At 30.0% G+C, this 20,735-nt stretch overlaps 1 protein-coding gene across 4 annotated transcripts in view; it reads right to left on the bottom strand.

Moving 5' to 3' along the window:
- LOC113368304 (afadin) overlaps positions 1-10,781 on the bottom strand; it is a 95,836-nt gene extending 85,055 nt beyond the window's left edge. For 3 of the 4 annotated variants that reach the window (XM_026609852.1, XM_026609855.1, XM_026609854.1), the window contains exon 1: positions 10,104-10,781. The gene's annotated coding sequence lies outside the window, so the exon portion shown is untranslated. The remainder of the gene's footprint in view (positions 1-10,103) is intronic. The other variant, XM_026609853.1, reaches the window with a different exon arrangement.
- Between the last annotated feature and the right edge of the window lie 9,954 nt (positions 10,782-20,735).

Here is a 20,735-nt window from a genome sequence, read left to right as displayed (position 1 = left end):
TATCGTAAAAAAAATATTGAGTTCAACTTTTAATGAATTCATAACGGTACAAATACGTTAATTACTCCAACTTATGTTATAGGCAATATTACAAATAACATTTTAAATACAAAATATCACAATTTATCAAATTTAAATAAATTTGGACGGTTATAAATTCAAAAGAAATGTGAAAAATGACGTTCGTGAATGTTCCGGGAAATGTTTAAATAATTTGATTTAAGATTTAATTTGCTTACGGTGTTCATTCTGGTAAACGTCACAAAAATATTATAAATCACGATTGAAAACTAAACTAGTGGGGCGCATGGCATCGTGCCTTAAGGCAAATTGCTGGAACTTCCCGTACCAAAAATTATTATTTTTTTAAAAACGATTAACATTTGTGAAAAAAAAATACTCTGAAGAAATTAAATTCTCAATTATTATCATATTATATAAAATTTCGACTGAAAGGGAAATATTTCGACAGTTATAAATTTAGTACATTGAAATCAGATATTTCTGTAAAAAATTATTCATTTCGATAAAGGTCTTGTGCTAAAAAATATAAATTTAACAATTATATAAATTTATTCCTTGATGACTTAAAATAATTATTAATTTATTAAAAAATAAATATTATTTAGATATAAGGTCATTTAATTGAAGATTTTTTTTTCGTTCAATCATAAAAGGAAATTTTATTGACATATTTGACATGAGAAAATTTTAATAAATTCGGCCATCTATAAAACGTAGAAAGCCGTTTCTTTGCAACAAATAGATTTATTATTTAATATATTTTTATTAAATTAAAAGTATAATTTGGTTATTATATGAACTTTTTTTAATCGATTCAAACTAAAGCTAAGCTAACAATAAGCTATTTTAAAGCTTTGTTGACAATCGGTGTTCCCTATATTATGTTAGAACGTATAAAATTTTATCTTAATTTAAAATATATTTATAAATATATAAAGTGCTCGATCTATTCAAAAAGATTGCATGTAAATTTAATTATAAATAAAAATTCTTTTTCATAGCATAATGACATGTGCTGTAAAAATTGTGCGTGTGGAACGGGTCGCGAGTTCAAGCCCCCGTTCGCCCAACCTGACGTCGGGAAGCAGCGATATCCATTTTTAATTCAAAATATAGATCAATAATAAATATTGATATTGAAAAATGAAAGAGATAAATAATTATAATATCCAGTTGAAATACCGGCGTTATATTAATATTTTATAATTAATAAAACAGAAGGGCCTAATGACAACCAGTAATTTTATTAAAATAAATGAATACATATGCATATTATCAACAAATTGCACCTGATGGTTATATGACGCGCTTAGTTCTCTTTGCCGCGCTTTCTTATGACCTCATTCAATATTACATTTTAGATTGAACTTTCTAAAAAAGTATTAATTTGATTATTCAGCAAACAAATTCAAACAAAACCAAACTCAAGCGCAAACAGCAAACAAGTCCTAACATATTGGGAATAACGTATTTAAGATCACTGATTTCAGTAAAATAGGGAAAACGAATTACTTTTTATGAATATCAGAGTCTGTAATTTCAAATGAATTATTCTATCTAAAAACAGTTCCACTCGAAATAAAAATGAATATATGTAATACTAGATGGTATTGGTATTTCGCCTTAAAGCATGTTAGATGAACTTTCCGATATGTGTAAATAATCCATGATAAATAAATTTATAAGTGGTTAAAAATATTCGAAGTGGATTTATTACACATTATTAAAAATCGAGCACGTTAACTTGGTAGGATTATTTTCTGAAAGCAAATTTTCACAAATCAATCATTTTTATAATTGAACCAGTTTCCGTAGGACTTCATTGGTTTAGTTTGTTTATTAAGACCAAGTACTCTATCGTTATACCAAGAAAATCGTCTAATTTTAATTTTAACAAACGTGAAAAAAATTACTCATTTTCAAAAACTTTGATGAATCTTTAAAATTAAACTACTTGTCGTAAGGCCGTAATATTTCAGTAAGTTCTATAAGACCATGATATACATCGTCAAATCGGCTTAAATTTTTTTTGAACAGATAATTACAAGAAAACGGCTCGGTAGATTTTCACCTAAAACTATCAGTATCAACTAATATCTTTCGAACAGTTTTTAATTTCTTAAAATAGATTCGATAGTATGAGCTTGAATATGAACGAAAAGTTAAACACTATTTCCCAAATTACAAAGAAACGGCTCGGCAGATCGTCGCACAAAACTAACAAACGATCTGAGATACATCGATTGGATTTTTAATTTTTGAAATCGGTTCAGGCGCTTTTGAGCAAACGTCGACTAAAGTTTTAATTTTGACAAACGCCAAAAAAAATTATACTACTTTTTAACAAACTTTGACGAATTTTTAAAATTAAACGACTTGTCGTAGGACCATAATATTTTAGTATGATCTAAAAGACTATGGTATCTACCGTAAAAAAATCATAAAAATCATCGAAAAATTTTTTACGAGATACTTTATTACAAAAAACGGCCCGGCTGATCTTTACCAAAAACTAGTCAGGTCGATTCCGAACCAATATCTTTCGAACAGTTGCGGACTTAAACGTGGACAATTTTTTTTCACATTTCTGCGATTTACAAAGGAATGGCTCGGCCGATCTTCGCACAAAACTGCGAATCGCTGGTCCCAAGATACATCAAATGGCTTTTAAATTTTTGAAATCGGTGCAGCCGTTTTTGAGAAAACGTCGATTTACGCCAAAAACGCACACACATACATTTTCCAAATTTGGTCTCATTCGATTCAGAATGGCTTGAACCGTCGAGAAAACATAAAATTAGCGAATCGGATTTTATGGTGGAAACAAACTTCTCCTTCGGGAAGTTTGTAATTCACATAATGTAGTATGTGTATATAAATATATTACAAATTTCCACTGATGTTATATATTGTACATATATCAGCATTAATGTGTAATAATAAATGTCAGCATTCTTTTTTATGTTGGTAGGTAATTTATCAGTAAATCCAAAAAATAATAACTTATAACTGTTCTGAATTACATTAATATTAACCTAATATTATTATCTAATTTTATAATTAATATAAAAAGTGCAAGGCAAGGTTTTGATACATACATGTAGTTGTAGTGGAAGTACGGACAAAAATACCATGGCGATTTGTATTTTAATAAACATAAATAGTTAAGGTTGCGAGATGCAAAATATTTATCTACATAATTGATTATGCACAAACACTAAAAATTATTAAGCTTTTATTAACTTTAGGAGCGCGGCAAATTTTTCAGAATGTCAAAATTTTAAACCCTATAAAATGTCGTGACAATTTATTTTAAGGATTGATCCTGATCTGTTTTTACAAATTTACAGGCCACTTTCTATGAAATCATGCGTTGATTAGAATTTATACTTGAAGAGTGGCCGAGTTGATGGATATTTTTTGAACATACCTTCCTTAAAGAGTAATTATTTTTTCACACCGTCAACACAAAGCTCCGAACCTTCGAAACGACTAGACATGCCTTTCGCAAAACCTAACCAGTACTCTTGCGATCAGTACCAAGCGAATGTTTTTTTAAGCATTCAAGTCGTTCAATTCACGTAGAAAGCATTTGTTTAAACCATATAAGTAAATTTTAAAAATCCTTGTTTTCATTCTTGCGAAAGTCTTTTTGAAGCAAAAGGCAAAAGGTGCAAAAAATGGTCATATAGTTTTCAAGAGTACGGATCACTCAATTAGATTGATTCAAAAAATATTTTGTTTGGCGGTATGGGGAAATGATTGAACATGAAAACACAAGAATTAAAAAAAGTGAAAGTTTTCAATTTTTAAATATGCAAAAATATTTTAAGACAAAATTCCAACAATTTGCATTTAGCCACAGTACCATGCACCATTAATCGACGTTTTCTTCTGGATCTCCGAAACCGCTGACCTGCCTTCCCAAATTTGAATTGCAATTTTTGCACTTTTTACTCCTTATATCCGATGTAGCCTACATCATGTAGGTGTGTGTGAATATGTATGCAGAATTTTTTTAAATATTTGTTTAGATAAAAATGTATAATCTTGTCTATTTAAAAGGGCGCCTGATAAGATAATCCTAATCCGCCACTGTTTGTAATGTGAACGTAAAGTAAAAGTATATTTATTCTTTCGATGTTAGAGGAATGCGATCTTGTAACAAACTAATTATTTTGAATATGAAGATAAACCACTTGAGTCAAAAATTTGTTTGTTATTTGAGTCGGGTTACAAGGATGTGAATACTTAAAATATTGACTTTAAATTAGTCGTTGATATATTAATCAGAAACAAAATAAAATAAAAACTAGTGGGGTGTGTGGCATCGTACCTTAAGGCAAATTGCTGGAACTTCCCGTACCGTAACGAAATGTTCGAGGAATATTGAATGTTTTCAAATAGATTATTATAAATATTGTAACATTGTCGAATATTTATAAGAATTATATTAAGGGGGGCGATACATGTAATCGCCTTAATTTTTACCATTTTTTGAGGACTTTTTAAACTGGGAAGGAATGATTGAATCTTTTTGAACTTTTTTAGGGTTATTTATTATATATTAAAATACACAAAAAAAATTTTTTTTTTTTTTTTTTAAATGGCTGCCGTAAAAATAAATCTGCCAAGACCCTCTCAGAAAACGCCATCAATTTGCGGGCGTTCTCACTTTTTGTACGGTGATCTGAATTTAAAAAAATTAGTTTGTACGTGTTCATGAAACATATATCTTCTAGTTAAACCAAAAAAAAATTTAAAAAAGTCACAAAATCGTAAATTAGCACACCTTAGAAAAAAAAAGTTCGATTTTTCACCTTTTTTTCAATGTTTTTTTTGGTAAAAGGGTTAATTTTTGAAAAAAAATTTGGAATGTTTGAGGTTTAACTAGAAGCTATTACTGTAAAGTAGATGTGTGCAAAATTTCATTGGAATCGGTTGAGAACTTTTTGAGTTATCCCGCCCGCAAATTTCAAAAATGTCGTTTTGAGAAAAACGCGTTTAAAGTTTTGACACAGAAACAGATAAGAGTACAATAGCACTCAAGCGTCGAGTTGAGGCGTGGCACTTAAATGAGTTTTTATTGTATAAATAATGATAATTTTGTTCTGAATATTTACAGGCATATTTTTGAGATGTTATTGTAACGATTTATGAAAGAAAAAAAAATCGATTTTTTTTTTCTTGTTACATGTATCGCCCCCCTTAACTGAATTGCAAAGTTGAAATTATTTGTTTGAAGTATATTAGAACTTTAGTCAGAATTAAAAATAAAATCTGAATTATTTTCGATATACAAAAATTTGAAACAAAATCAATTATTTTGTTGAAACAAGCACAAAGTTCTTTGAAGCATTTAAATCAGACGCTTAGTTCTCTCATAAACTGCCGTTTTTTGCACATTTCGCTCTGTATCTTCGAAATGGCTGGACCTGCCTTTGCCAAAAACTAATAACCACTTGTCCCCGTCATTACGAATTGAATGTTTTTGGGATCATCCTCAAAAACTCGATTTCTATTTTCTGCACTCTTTGCTCCTTATCTCCTAACCGGCTGGACCTGCCTTTGCCAAAAACTAATCAGCACATCTACCTATCAATAGGAATCGAATGTTTTTTGAACCATTTAAATCGGTTGATCCGTGCGCCCGAAAACGTGACCGAAAAATTGTAACCATACATACATACACACACACATTTATTTTTTCTGAGGTATGTCAAAATGTTCAGAAACCTTCAAAACGTCGAGAAATTTTCAATTTCGATTTTCGGCCCATTACTATAACTTACCCTACGGGAAGTTAATAGACGTAGAAAATTGAAGAGAAATAAATAGTTTTTTTAATCATTAACTTTCTATATGGCTCAAAGCCTTCTGAACATTTTGGTATACCTTAGAAAAAATGGATGTATGTGTGTGTATGTGTACAAATGTATGTGCGGATACAATTTTTCGTCGACAATTTCGGAAACACGAAGCAACCGATTACAGTAATTCAAAAAATATTCAAATTTTTAACTTTCCGTAGGGCAAGCTATAGTAATCGCAAAAAAATCGAAAATGAAAATTTTTATATATCTTTACGTTTCAGAGGTTTCTGAATATTTTGGCATACCTTACAAGGAGAACACGCGCATTGCTCGTCTGGGATTTTGATGAAATTTGGCACAATGGTAGATTTCATGCCCAAACTGACTCTGGTAAAATATTAGAGGCCTATGAAAAGCGGTTTAATTATAAAAATTAATTAAAGTTTGCATTTAAGCAGCGCACTGTACACCATCGGTACACATAGCATGGAGCGTTCTTTCTTATCAGCGGGAGATTGTCCGAGTGGTAACGTCGGCAAATTGTAATTTTTGCGTCTATGGTCGAGAGTTCGAATCCGACTTATGGTTTTTATTTTTTTTTACTATTTTCATTTCATATTTATAACTGCATGAGTTAATAAAATTAAAATTAATTCAAATTTTAAATTGATTTTATATTTTTCATTAAATTCTATAATAAAGTCCCCTTTTACGTGTATATAAATTTGATGTGATACCAGAAAAATTGATGTAAAACATTATAATTTCATATTAATAACAACAATAATAAGAGTGAAAAAAAAATATAATTTCTTTGCATATAAACGCTAATATAAGTTCTACAATTGACTGGATGATACTTAACAATACAACAAACAAAAAAATAAATTTTTCAGTGAGGACATTTTAAAAAATTTAGGCAGTGTTGCATAAAGATTTTGCACTAGCGATGGTTTCTTAAAAAATTCTAATACTTGCCAATATGCTTGCAAACCAATCGTATTGGATCATCTTTTGAAAAATACACAGATAACTGATGATTAATCAGAGAATGTATCTCGAATTTTTTTTCTTTTTAGTTAATTGTTTTTCTTGTTGTCTGATTTGACAACAATTTCTATTTTCTAAATAAACAAACTTTACCTGTGTGGAGAAATAAGCTGCGAGCTATTTTATGTTTATCTGGTCTTTGCGATAAGTATCATCCAGTCAATTGTAGAACTTATATTAGCGTTTATATGCAAAGAAATTATATTTTTTTTCCACTCTTATTATTGTTGTTATTAATATGAAATTATAATGTTTTACATCAATTTTTCTGGTATCACATCAAATTTATATACACGTAAAAGGGGACTTTATTATAGAATTTAATGAAAAATATAAAATCAATTTAAAATTTGAATTAATTTTAATTTTATTAACTCATGCAGTTATAAATATGAAATGAAAATAGTAAAAAAAAATAAAAACCTTAAGTCGGATTCGAACTCTCGACCATAGACGCAAAAATTACAATTCGCCGACGTTACCACTCGGACAATCTCCCGCTGATAAAAAAGAACGCTCCATGCTATGTGTACCGATGGTGTACAGTGCGCTGCTTAAATGCAAACTTTAATTAATTTTTATAATTAAACCGCTTTTCATAGGCCTCTAATATTTTACCAGAGTCAGTTTGGGCATGAAATCTACCATTGTGCCAAATTTCATCAAAATCCCAGACGAGCAATGCGCGGGTTCTCCTTGTTAGAAAAAATGGATGTATGTGTGTGTGCGTGTATGTATGTGTATGCGGATACAAATTTTCGGGAACACGGATGAAGCGATTTGAATAATTCAAAAAACATTCGATTCGTATTGATAAGGAGACGTGCTGATTAGTTTTTGACAATGGTAGGTCTAGCCATTTCAAAGATACGGGGCAAAATGTGTCAAAAATAATAACTCGGTTTTTAAGAGAACGGAGCGTACGATTTTAATATTTTAAAAAACATTTTACTTGTATTGACAAGATGAAGAATTGATCAAATTTTCATGAAGGCAGGTCTAGCGGTTTCGAAGACCTAGTGAAAAAAGTAAAAAAAAAATGCCATTTGGCGGTCAAAAATGATCATTAGACATATGCACATCAAATTATCACATATTTTTGTTCACATTCCTATGGGTTCCGTACCAATGTTTATCCGTCAGACAGCGACGCTGCGCTAACGTGCTTTGACATTTCGTCTCTATGCAGTTAAAGCAGTACGATTGCTTAGAAAAAAAGTTCAGAATTTCCAAGATATGTCAAAATAAAGAAAAAAAAATTTTTTTTGAAAAGAAAGTAATTTTTTGTCAAATTTATAGTTTCTCAAAAATCTAATTTGTTCAAAGTAATTTTTTTTCAACAATGTTAATCTTTTTAAAAAAATAATAATTGTTGGTACGGGAAGTTCCAGCAATTTGCCTTAAGGCACGATGCCATACGCCCCACTAGTTAAGGAGACGTAACGAAACGAAAAAATTCGTTGTAATGTCTGTGAGACACACAAAGTAATACCGACGGTTGAGGTAATTTCCTAATAGGTATAAATGCACGTATGTATATAATTTCATATTGTCCCCTTGAAATCAGTACACATATAGTGCAGAAATGTTTTCTGTTTGCCGTACCCGTACCGTTAACGCATAGTTACGGTTCAATGCATTGAAGAAAAACCTATACTAATGCGAATGGCACAAACCCGGACGCGACACAACCACACAGCCGCACATACAGCCACACGGCCACACAGCGACACAGCCACACAACCACACAGCCACACCGCACACCTACCGACGCATAAAATACACGTAAATACAAACGCAGTAACTGTTTCACATATTCCGATCTTAATAACAAATGATAAGATAGCGATATTGAACAAACATATGGCATATATGATATCATAATTGATACATACACAATATATTATATACAAAATATATATGCTCACTTTTCTAAATTGGTTGTACTTCGATAGTTTCATAATAAATAATCAACAAATTCGATAGTTTTATAACAAGTAATCAACAAATGCTCTAATACAATAAAATAATTTATACAAAATTAGTAATTTAGCTTGAGTTTTTTACCTTACGCGCAGGGTAAGTTATACTAATCACAAAAAACGAAAATTAACTGTTCTGAACATTTTAGCAATCAACATTACCTTATAATTAGAAAAATGGATATATGTGTTCAGATACAAATTTTCGTCGATGATTTCGGGAGCACGGATCAACCGATTTGGGTAATTTAAAAACGTTCGTTTCGTACGCATGAGGAGTTTTGAGGTGGCGGGGCAAAAAGTGATAAAAACGACAATTCAGTTTTTAATAGAACGGAGCATCCGATGTAATAAATGATTCAAAAAGCATTATTTGTTTTGAATAAATGAAGAATTGATACATTTTTTGGTAGGTAGCGCTAGCGATTTCGAAGATCCAATGAAAAAAGTAAAATAATATGCCATTTACTAGTAAAAAATAATCATTAGACGTCAAATTATCTACATATCAAATTATCTACGCAGCTTACGTAGCGCGATTGCTTTGAAAAAAAAGTTTAAAACAATAAAAATAAAATAAAAATACAAAAAGTCATTTTATCAAAAATTTCAAAAAGTTCTCAAAATTGTGTTTTTTTAAGTTTTCAAAAAAATTTGAAGCTTATTTAAAAATTTTTATTTTCGGTACTGAAAGTTCCAGCAATTTGCCTCAAGGCATGATGCCAGTGGCGTCGGAACCAAATTTTTGATGGGTGGGCTCGTTTTTTTTTTTTTTAGATAGACAGCCAGTGTTCTCGTTTTTTTTTTTATTATTAGAGATATTAGCCCATATAATTTGAAATTGATGGGTGGGCTGACCAAACATATTGATATGACTAAAATAGCCTATGCGTCGAAATGAAAATGAGTAGTAATTATTAATATATATAACTATTCGAAATGGATGAACCTTACTTTGCCAAAAACTAATTACTTATCCATTACTAGGAATCGAATGATTTTCGAATAATTAAATTCGAAAAATTGTATCCACACAAAACTGACACTTACAAACACACACACACACATGCATCGATTTTTTCTAAGGAAAACCAAACCAAAATGTTGAAAAACCTCTGAAACATAAAGATATGCTAAAATGTTATATGCACAGAATATTTAGTAATTATAAAATGACGCGGAATACTTTTCACCTGAACTAGTTTCAATATATACTTGTACATAAAATACTTACAACTATTCAAATAGTCTTTTCATATTAAAATTATAACATGAGTTTGATTGTTTTTGCACAACTCATACACTTTCACAAAAGCCAATATAAATTGATATAGAACTCTCACACAATTAAACAATTTGTCAGTAATTAACAAGGTGATCCTTGGAACAACACTGAAGCAAGTCACTTCACAATTAATAATCACTAATTTAGTATCCTACACAATGTTATTATAATGTTGCACGTGCATTTTTGAAGTTTCTCATGATGGAAAGCAACTTTGCAACGTAATAGGAATGGTATGCCGGTCACAGTCTACAAGAGCAGCACAAACAAACATACTGACAATGAGGATTCACTAACACCTGTCGCTAGGTTCGGATACACTTCTACTCACGTGTATATTTGTGGGAACCGCGTTCGTACTGTAGAAATCGTTCGAGTTCGACCCCTGTATGTAACCACGAAGGGAAAATATTTCAAATGGAAATACGTGGCGTAACGAAAACTTCAGTACTGACTGCACAATATAACCCAATGAAATGAGCAAAGCGGATCTGGCAATGGCAAATAAACGTTTACACACGACGCTTCGAGTTCGAGCTTCGGCTAGCGCGGCTCGGCTTCTGTCGCTTCGACTGCCGATGCTAATGGCGAATGCAAGCCTTATTCAAGACGAAAGGCACATAATACGTTGCTTTGGTTGGGCAGATTGTACACACTGAATACGGGAGAAGTGTGGAGCGTAATAAGAAACAACGCTCGATGTATACGCATACGTATATAGACAACATTTACACAAACAAAATCTGTATGCACGCGTATGGTGATGCTGGACCTGCCTTTGCCAAAAACGAATAAACACTTCTCTCAATCATTACTAATTGAATGTTTTTTAGATCATTCTAATCGGATACTCCGTTCTCTCAAAAACTCGATTTCTATTTGCTGCACTCTTTGCTCCGTATCTCCGAAACCGCCGGACCTGCCTTTGCCAAAAACTAATCAGCTCTTCTCCCTATCAATAGGAAACGAATGTTTTTTGAACCATTCAAATTGGTTGATTCGTGCGCCTGAAAATGTGACTGGAAATTCGTATCCATACATACATACACACACACACACATCCATTTTTTCTAAGGTATGCCAAAATGTTCAGAAACCTTCAAAACGTCGAGAAATATAAAAATTTTCAATTTCGATTTTCGGCCCATTACAATAACTTACCCTACGGGAAGTTAAAAATACAAAATGACTATTTTTACATTATTACATATTTATTCTTCACATTTCAAAGGTTTCTGAATGTATGTGTGTGTAGATATGTGCGGTTACAATTTAATTTTATTTGTATTGACGAAGTAAAGAACTGATAACTTTTTAGGAAGGCGGGTCTACGGTTTCGTAGATCCAATAAAAAAAAGCCATTTGGCCGACAAAAATGGTCATTAGACATATGCACAATAGTTTATCACAAATTTTATAGATATTTTAATAAAAAGAATAAATTTTGTATACATTTTTATGAGTTCTGTACCAATGTTTCTACGCAGTTAACGTATCGCAATTGATTTGAAAAGAAGTTAAATATTTCCAAAATATTACAAAGTATAAAAAATTCAATTTGTTTAAATGTGTCGAAAATGTCCAAGACATTTTTTTCAAAAACATTAAAAATCTCAAAAATCTATTTTTTTACAAAGTTCCAAAAAAAATTAACCTTCTTTAAACTAATTAACTTCCCGCAAAATATGATTATGACTCAGAATCTCAAAATATGATATGAACTAATATGTCTAAAAAAAACGAACCCACTGGCTTATCAACAAAAAAAGCGAGCCCACCCATCAAAAATTTGCTTCCGGCGCCACTGGATGTGTGTGTGTGTCTATGTATGTATGGATACAATTTTGCGTCCACGTTTTCGGGCGCACGCAGGGAGATGTTCTGATTAGTTTTTGGCAAATGATGTCCAGCCGTTTCGGAGATACGGAAATATGCAAAAAAATTCAGTTTTTCCGAATTTCCGGTAAAATTTTTTTTGTATATCTAAAATAATTCGGATTTTCAAAATTTTAATTCGGTACGGAAAGTTTCAGCAATTTGTCTCTAGGCACGATGCCATACACCACTAGTTTAATTTTAATTTAATATAATATCTAGTAGTGTATGGTGTCGTACCTTAAGACAAATTGCTGGAACTTCCGCATCAAAAATTAAAAATTTTAAAAAACCTTGAAAAAATAGATTAAACATTAGTACGAAACTCATAGAAATGCAAACAAAATTTGAACTTATTATGAAAATCTCTATAAAATATCTGATAATTTGATGTGTAATATTTTAATTTTTTGTAATACTTTAATATTTCCACTAATCACACTAATTGTAAGTTTATGGAAGTACTAAAGTCCGCATTTCAACTACGAATTATTCAAAATTCAAAATCCAAATAGGAATAATCATGCGGACTTATTATGTCTAATGGTCATTTTTGGGCGCCAAATGCCATTTTTTTACCTTTTCCTTATCGAATCTATGAAACCGCTGAATCTGCCTTTCCAAAAATTTAATAAATTTTTACACTCTGTCCAAATTAGACGATCCGTCCTCTCAAAAACTGAATTAACATTTTTTTAACTTTTTGCCTCGTATCTTCGAAACGGCAGGTCCTACCTCAAAAAGTAATCAGCACGTTCATTTATCAATAAAATGTCTTTTGCATCATTCAAATCGCTAAAACTGTTCTCTCAAAACAGTCGTTCACAAATATATTGTATCCGCACATACACGCATACATACAACACACATACATATACACCATTTTTTTCAAAGGCATGCATAGAGATGTTCAGAAAGGTAAGATTTTATTGCTTTTACTATAACTTACCCAACGGGAAGTTAATAATGTCTGGAAAAAATTACAATGAATAATTAATATTATTTAATATAATTATAAATAAAAATAATATTCATTATTAACAATAAATATTATTTAAAGTAACAATGAATGATTAATATTATTAATATAATATTTTTAATATTATTTTTGATTTTTATAGTAATACAAATATCATAAAATTAATTAATCAAGATAATTATGAAGTTAATAAAAATCATAAAATTATTTTTATTACCGCAATAATAATATGTTATCATAAAATGTGCATTGCTAAAAGATTCCATAGGGTATAAGATATTATGTGAAATATTTAAAGTTATTTTTCTTTAACCAAAAATAAGTAAGTTCAAATACTAATAGGATATTTACTCAAAATTAGAAACAATTCAAAATAACTTTCCTAATTAATTTAGTTCATATAATCATACTTAAGTAATGTAAAGTATAACACCAGGTAATAGTATAGTCATTGAGTGATATAAATAAATTGTTAAACAACATGATAAATTATCTACGATTGAAGTGTCCTATAAGATAAAAAATATTAATGTGGAGTGACAGCACTAAACGCTTTACGCGGAATGTCGAGTCATTGAGTCGCTCGAATTCCAATGACGACTTCATACATGAGAGGTAAGAATCTAAAATACAATCGTCTCACCTACAACATATCATGGGCGTAGTCAGGATTTGATTGGGGCAAAATCGAAACTAGACTAGCTGTAAGTGAAATTCTGTCTTAAGGCAATTAAGGCATCGTGCCTTAAGGCAAATTGCTGGAACTTCCCGTACCAAAATATTTTTTTTTAGAAACGATTGACATTTGTAAAAAAAATTTACTTCGAAAAAATAAGATTTTTGAAAAACTATAAATTGGACAAAAAATTATTTATTTTTGAAAAAAAATTTTTTTTCAAATAAAAATTAAAAAAAAAAAATTTTTTTTGAAAAAATAATGTTTTCTTTATTTTGGCATATTTTGGAACATCTGAACTTTTTTTCAAAGCAATCGTACTGCTTTAACTGCATAGAGACAAACGCCGTCTAACGAATAAACATTGGTACGGAACCCATAGGAATGCAAACAAAATTTATACTTATTGTTAAAATCTCTATAAAATATCAGATAATTTGATGTGCATATGTCTAATGATCATTTTTGACCGCTAAATGGCATTTTTTTTACTTTTTTCGTTAGATCTCCGAAACCGCTAGACCTGCCCTCATGAAAATTTGATCAATTCTTCAGTACAAGTCAAATGTTTTTTGAATTATTAAAATCGGACGCACCGTTCTCTTAAAAACTGAGTTACCGTTTTCGGCACTTTTTGCCCCGTATCTTTGGAACGGCTGGACCTGCCTTCGCGAAAAACTAATCAGCACGTCTCCTTATCAATACGAATCGAATGCTTTTTGAATTATTCAAATCGGTTGATCCGTGTTCCCGAAATCGTCGACGAAAATTTGTATCCGCACATACATACACACACGTACATGCACACACACACACACACATACATCCACTTTTTCTAAAGGTATGCCAAAATGTTCAGAAACCTCTGAAACGTAAAGATATATAAAAATTTTCATTTTCGATTTTTTTGCGATTACTATAACTTGCCCTACGGGAAGTTAACTAGTGGTGCTTGGCATCGTTCCTTAAGGCAAATTGCTAAAACTAAACGTAACTTAATTTAAACCTTTAAAACCTTAATTTTTTTTGAAAATTATGAAAACATTTAAAAAAATTGATTTTTTTTTAAAACTTGAAAAATATTTTTTAACAAAATTTTCGAAAATTTGGAATTTGTTTTCAAAGAGATCACGCTGTATAGTTGTTTAGATTAGAGACATGATGAAAAACATTTAAAACATAAAACAATGCAAAAATAGCAGTTTTGAGAGAACAGAGCATCCGATTACAATGATTCAAAGAACAAACAATTCGCATTGAGGGGGGACGTGTTGAATTTAATTGAATTAACCGTGCGCAAAGTCGCATTTTTTGAGAAAGCAGATCATCCAAATAATTCAAAAAGCATTTGTTTTTCGGTAAGGCAGATCTAGCGTTTTCAAAATTTTCAAAAAAAGTGTTTGAATGAAAATACTAATTTTTTAATATTTTTTTTATATGGAAAATGATTTGAATTTTAATATTCAATAATATACAAAGTACTAAATTTAAAAAAATCTAAAGTTCTATGTACTTGAAATAAATTATTTTAACTTTGCTATTCAGATCATTTTTTTTTATTTGAACAGCAATCAGAACTTATGGGTTCTATGAGCTGTTGTGATTAATATCTTACAAACTACGTTTGTTTTATTACAGATTACAATTTTTCTTATTTTTTAAAAAAGTTATTTGCCGCTGAAGATTTTCTTTTGGCTTTCAGTTTTGACAACACTTTCAGTTGCCTTTTTAACTTCCCGTAGGGCAAGTTATAGTAATCGCAAAAAAATCGAAAATGAAAATTTTTATATATCTTTACGTTTCAAAGGTTTCTGAACATTTTGGCATACCTTAGAAAAAATGGATGTATGTGTGTGTGTGTGTGTATGTGTGTGTGTATGTGTGTGTGTATGTATGTACGTGTGTGTATGTATGTGCGGATACAATTTTTCGTCGACGATTTCGGGAACACGGATCAACCGATTTGAATAATTCAAAAAACATTCGATTCGTATTGATAAGGAGACGTGCTGATTAGTTTTAGGCGAAGGCAGGTCTAGCCGTTCCGAAGATACGGGGCAAAAAGTGCCGAAAACGGTAACTCAGTTTTTAAGAGAACGGAGCGTCCGATTTAAATAATTCAAAAAAACATTTCACTTGTATTGACAAGATGAAGAATCGATAAAATTTTATAAAGGTAGGTTTAGCGGTTTCGGAGATATGGAGGAAAAAGTAAAAAAATTAGCCATTTGCGGTCAAAAATGATCATTAGACATATGCACATCAAATTATCAGATATTTTATAGAGATTTTAACAATAAGTATACATTTTATTAACATTCCTATGGGTTCCGTACCAATGCTTATGCGTTAGACAGCGACGCGGCGCTTACGCGCTTTATATTTTGTCCCTATGCAGTTAAATCAGTACGATTGCTTTGAAAAAAAAAGTTCAGATCTTCCACAATATTTGTTTAGTCAAAATAAAGAAAAAAATTTTTTTTTTCAAAAAAAAAAAATTTTTTTTTTTTTTTTTTTTTTTTTTTTTTCAAAAAAAAGTAATTTTTTGTCCATATATATAGTTTCTCAAAAATCTTATTTTTTCAAAGTACATTTTTTTCAAAAATGTTAATCGCTTTTAAAAAATTAATAATTTTTGGTACGGGAAGTTCCAGCAATTTGCCTTAAGGCACGATGCCTTAATTGCCTTAAGACAGAATTCCACTTACAGCTAGTTTCTTCTCCTAAATCAAAAACTCCCGCTGATAGGGTTACTGATTCTGTTTACAGGTTAGATTGCATTGATTGCAATAGTTGTTACATTGGTGAAAGTTTCCAATATATATACAAGAGGGTTAATCAACATATATATAATTCTAGAAACCCAAATCAATTCAAAACGATGCTTTCTGAACATATGATAAACCTGAACCACACTTTTAACATGTCAAATCCTTCCATCCTTTACATTGAAAAAAATTGTGACCTTAGAAAGATAGTTGAGCCTTTACTTATATCCCTTAATACTTCTTGTGTAAACAAACGTAATTTCTCTCATCTCTTGATGACGGTTGCAAAGTCATCATTAATTTCATGAAAAGTAATTCAATACAGTTTTAGAATATTTCGTTCGTTATATTTCTTCTCTGTTTTTCTTTCCTCTTTCGCCTCTCACAATTCTCTCCCACTCCTTCATTACACGTGCGTTGTAAATTGTAACCTTGATTAGTGTCCACAATGCAATGCTATCAATAACATTAAATATAGGGGGGCAATATGTGCTGCTTCTATTTCTCGTTTGTTAATATAATATAATTTTATTTATATTTATCATCAACTGTGCATTTATGTTATATGTTTTTTTAGATTACTGAATAATGACACACATCGAGTATCAAAACGTTTAATGGAATAAATAATTTTGTTATTTAATCTTATTTTTTTTAATTCGACGGTTGAGCTGCAAAAATATTACAAATATATATATATATATATATATATATATATATATATCTTATATATAAAATTCTTCTGTAACAATGTAAGTTTCATTAATCCTCCTAAACTATAATTCGGATTTTCATGAATCTTCCTGATGAAGTTTGTTCGGGAAATTTTCTAAAATGTTTTGATTCACAGAAATATAGTTAGATTTTAGAAATAAATGGAAAAAATTATAAAAAACCGCTTATCATTGTTTGACCTTTAAAATATTTAAGGCATGGTTTGACAGTAAAAACAAATGACAACTGTCATTTGCCAAACATTTCTATTCACTTATAGGCTAAGGCAATATTAAAATATAATAAATTCATGATTAAAAATAAAGAAAATGTAATGTCTACCTTATTATTGCCAAAAAGAAGCTGAGATGTGCTAAAAATTAAAATAATATAAGATTTAGTATAAGATACAGTCAACATCTGACAGATGATGCAGTCTGCGCATGCGTCTCGCGCATAAAACTTAGCCTACAATTCACTTTGACTGATTATTATTTTTTAACTTTTAAATGCAGTCGTGTTTTGCCTTACTTTACTAAATCAAGATACAAAAATAATTTATTTATTCAAACAATTATTTAGAAGTTTCATTGTGTCTAAAATTCATATGTTTGGCATTGGATACGAAATATTTACTCAAGACAATGGAGCATTTTGGGTCTGAATATTTTTAATGTGCTTCAATTTGCAAAAAAATTTGGAATTAGGTTCATCTTACTCTCAAGTTTAAAAATAATAATAATTTAGAATCATTTGCCACTTCCCGGGGGGATGACATCTCTTTTCAGTGGTTCAATTGTATCTCTTTCAAACTAACGTCGGATATCGATAAAAGAACTAATTAGAATAGAAAAATGTTTAATAATGTTTTTCAAAAAAAGAAATTACTTTTCAAGTTACTGGCTACTGAAAATTTGTTGTTTTTTGCGTTTTTCATCGTTTTTTGCAATTATTTCTAAAAATATACATTTAAACGAAAATCATGTAATGAACAAAATTATATCAATCAAAATCCTAATAAATCGGTGTTCTATAAATTGTTCTAGGAACAATATTGGGCTAGATATAAAAATGGGGTTTTATAGTACTCAAAATAAGTTTTAAAATTAGTACATCTGCGTGTAAGATGAGTGAGCTATCATGCAGATAAAAGACGCATACAATATTTTTTTCGTTTAAATCAAATAGTTTTTGAGTGCCATTTCCACCAAAATTAAAAATAATCGTATTCCCTCTGGAATCAACTTGGTTTAAGAGATTTTGACGGGTTCTAGAAAATACCATAATTTTAGTGCAAAGGATTTCCAAAAAGCTCATGATTTCATGAAAAAAAATCTATTTAAAAAATAAAAGATACGTATAATGGTATATAAATGAAAATTCAAGATCTTTTACTGACCAATTATTATTGCTTTTTATTATTTTTCTGTTACACAAATATTGATAGTGTACAACCAGAGTGTCTTTCGAGTCCTTCAATCCTTTGCCATTTCAAAATAAGAGAAGTTACGGTAAAATTTATGATAGAGACAGTTGTAGCTCATTTAATTACCTTTAAAATAGTGTATTGCAAGTATTGATAAAATCAGAATTAAAAGAGTTATAATTCAATTAATCCGGTGGGTGGTGACGGAGTGCAAATTGTTTTTACTTCTGAACTTAAGATTAAGATTAGCCTATTTCCGACACACGGTTTTTTCCTCTCCATTTACTGCAATTTTGTTGATCGTAGGTTGAATAGAGCACATGTGAACAGGATTTGACAAATTAATTCACTTCAAATATAAACTTAAGTAATAATGTATATAAATTTATTAGTGAGAAAAATGTAATTTGGATATAAAAATTACTAAAAGCCAGTTGAAATATGGTACAAATATATAAAAATTATAGGCAACATTATTAAAGCCATTATTTTGGGTAGAAAAAACCAATGTGATATTGTACCTTTACCGGGAATGCTATTTATTAATTCTTTCTGGATTTGTTATACCCTTTAAAAGACTTCAATTTTCAACACGTGTAAATTATGCTATAAATCACAAAGGCAGGCGATGATTTTTTGTGTGATACATTTGGAAAGTCCATGTTTTAGTCGTAAATAAACAAAAAATCATTCATTTTTACATCCACTAAAGAATGACTAAAAAATTGTATAACCCTTGACATTAAAATAAATTTGAATTATTCAAATCGCTTCATCCGTGTTCCCGAAATCGTCCACGCAAATTTGTATCCGCACACACATACATACACGCACACACACACATACATCCATATTTTCTAAGGTATGCCAAAATGTTCAGAAGATTTTGAAACGTAAAGATATATAAAAATTTTCATTTTTGATTTTTTTGCGATTACTATAACTTGCCCTACGGGAAGTTAATAAATATTGATCAATGAATAATAACAATTGCTTTAAACATTTTCAAATAGATAATGATAATCACTATATATTTTATCGTAAAATATACAGTGACGATCTTACCGCTCAAAACACTTGAGAATGTTTACATTAGAAGAGGTACCCAATGAATCCATGAGGATATATTTCATACGCATTTAAGATATATACATTTTCAAACTGAATTGTAAATTTAAAATTCATATTTGAAGTATAAAACTTTGTATAATTTTGAAAATTTTGAAAACATTTTTTTTATGAAAATTTTGAAATTAGCTGAAACCTTATGAGTAAACTTTAAAAAATAAAAATCTTGGCACGGAACCCAACAAAGTTGTAACAAAATTAGTATTCATTTTTAAAAACTTCAGATATTAATTAAATATCTGATAATTTGATGTGCATAGTCGGTCAAAACACCAAGTTTCAAAATTGTTGAAAATTATTAGTCAGAGAGAGTTCTCAAGTCTTACAGTAGTCTGAACAGCTTTCGAACCTTAACTATTTTAAAAGATCTCTTCTAACCAAGAATTTACCATATTCTATGGAAAAATAGTGGAATAAAGCTCCAACAAATTATTGCGAAACTCTTAATGTATGCCAAAAAGTTAAAAAATTGAATAGTCCCTGAATAGAATAAATATCAAAACATCTGGACATTTATTTTTCTCACAAGGTGCCATCAAGGTGCAATGTAACGTTGTGACTATTCTTCATTCGTTTCTTTAACGAGAAGTACGATTTAGCTCATCACAACAATTAAAAAACTATTTTGCTTTAATAGCGATCAGAACATCAAGGTAGGCGGTTGTGATGATTTCATTTAACTAACTACGTCGGTTTTCTATAAATAACAATTCAAACAGTCGGTTATCCTATGTTTATAATAATAAAGTTTATAAAAATTACGAAAACTTTTACATTTTTGTAAACTTAGCTAAAATCAATTGTTTGAAGTATAGAAGCTAGTATTGTAAATCTTCAATATTCGTACCTACTAAACCGAAAAATTTAGTAATATAACTTGAGAATTAAAATGTGTAAATTGAAAACTAAAATTGACCTGATAATGGATGGTTTTCATCTTCCAAATGGTTGTATTCGCAATTTCCAAAAATCTAATTAATCATCCGCACACAGATTTTTGATAGCAATAAACAAA

The sequence above is a fragment of the Ctenocephalides felis genome, unplaced genomic scaffold (assembly GCF_003426905.1).
Source record: "Ctenocephalides felis isolate EL2017-DRISC unplaced genomic scaffold, ASM342690v1 CF-g0.4_SCAFFOLD_01170, whole genome shotgun sequence".
Lineage (NCBI taxonomy): Eukaryota > Metazoa > Arthropoda > Insecta > Siphonaptera > Pulicidae > Ctenocephalides > Ctenocephalides felis.
The sequence above is the reverse complement of the archived record's forward strand: the minus strand, read 5'-3'. Positions and strand labels throughout refer to the sequence as shown.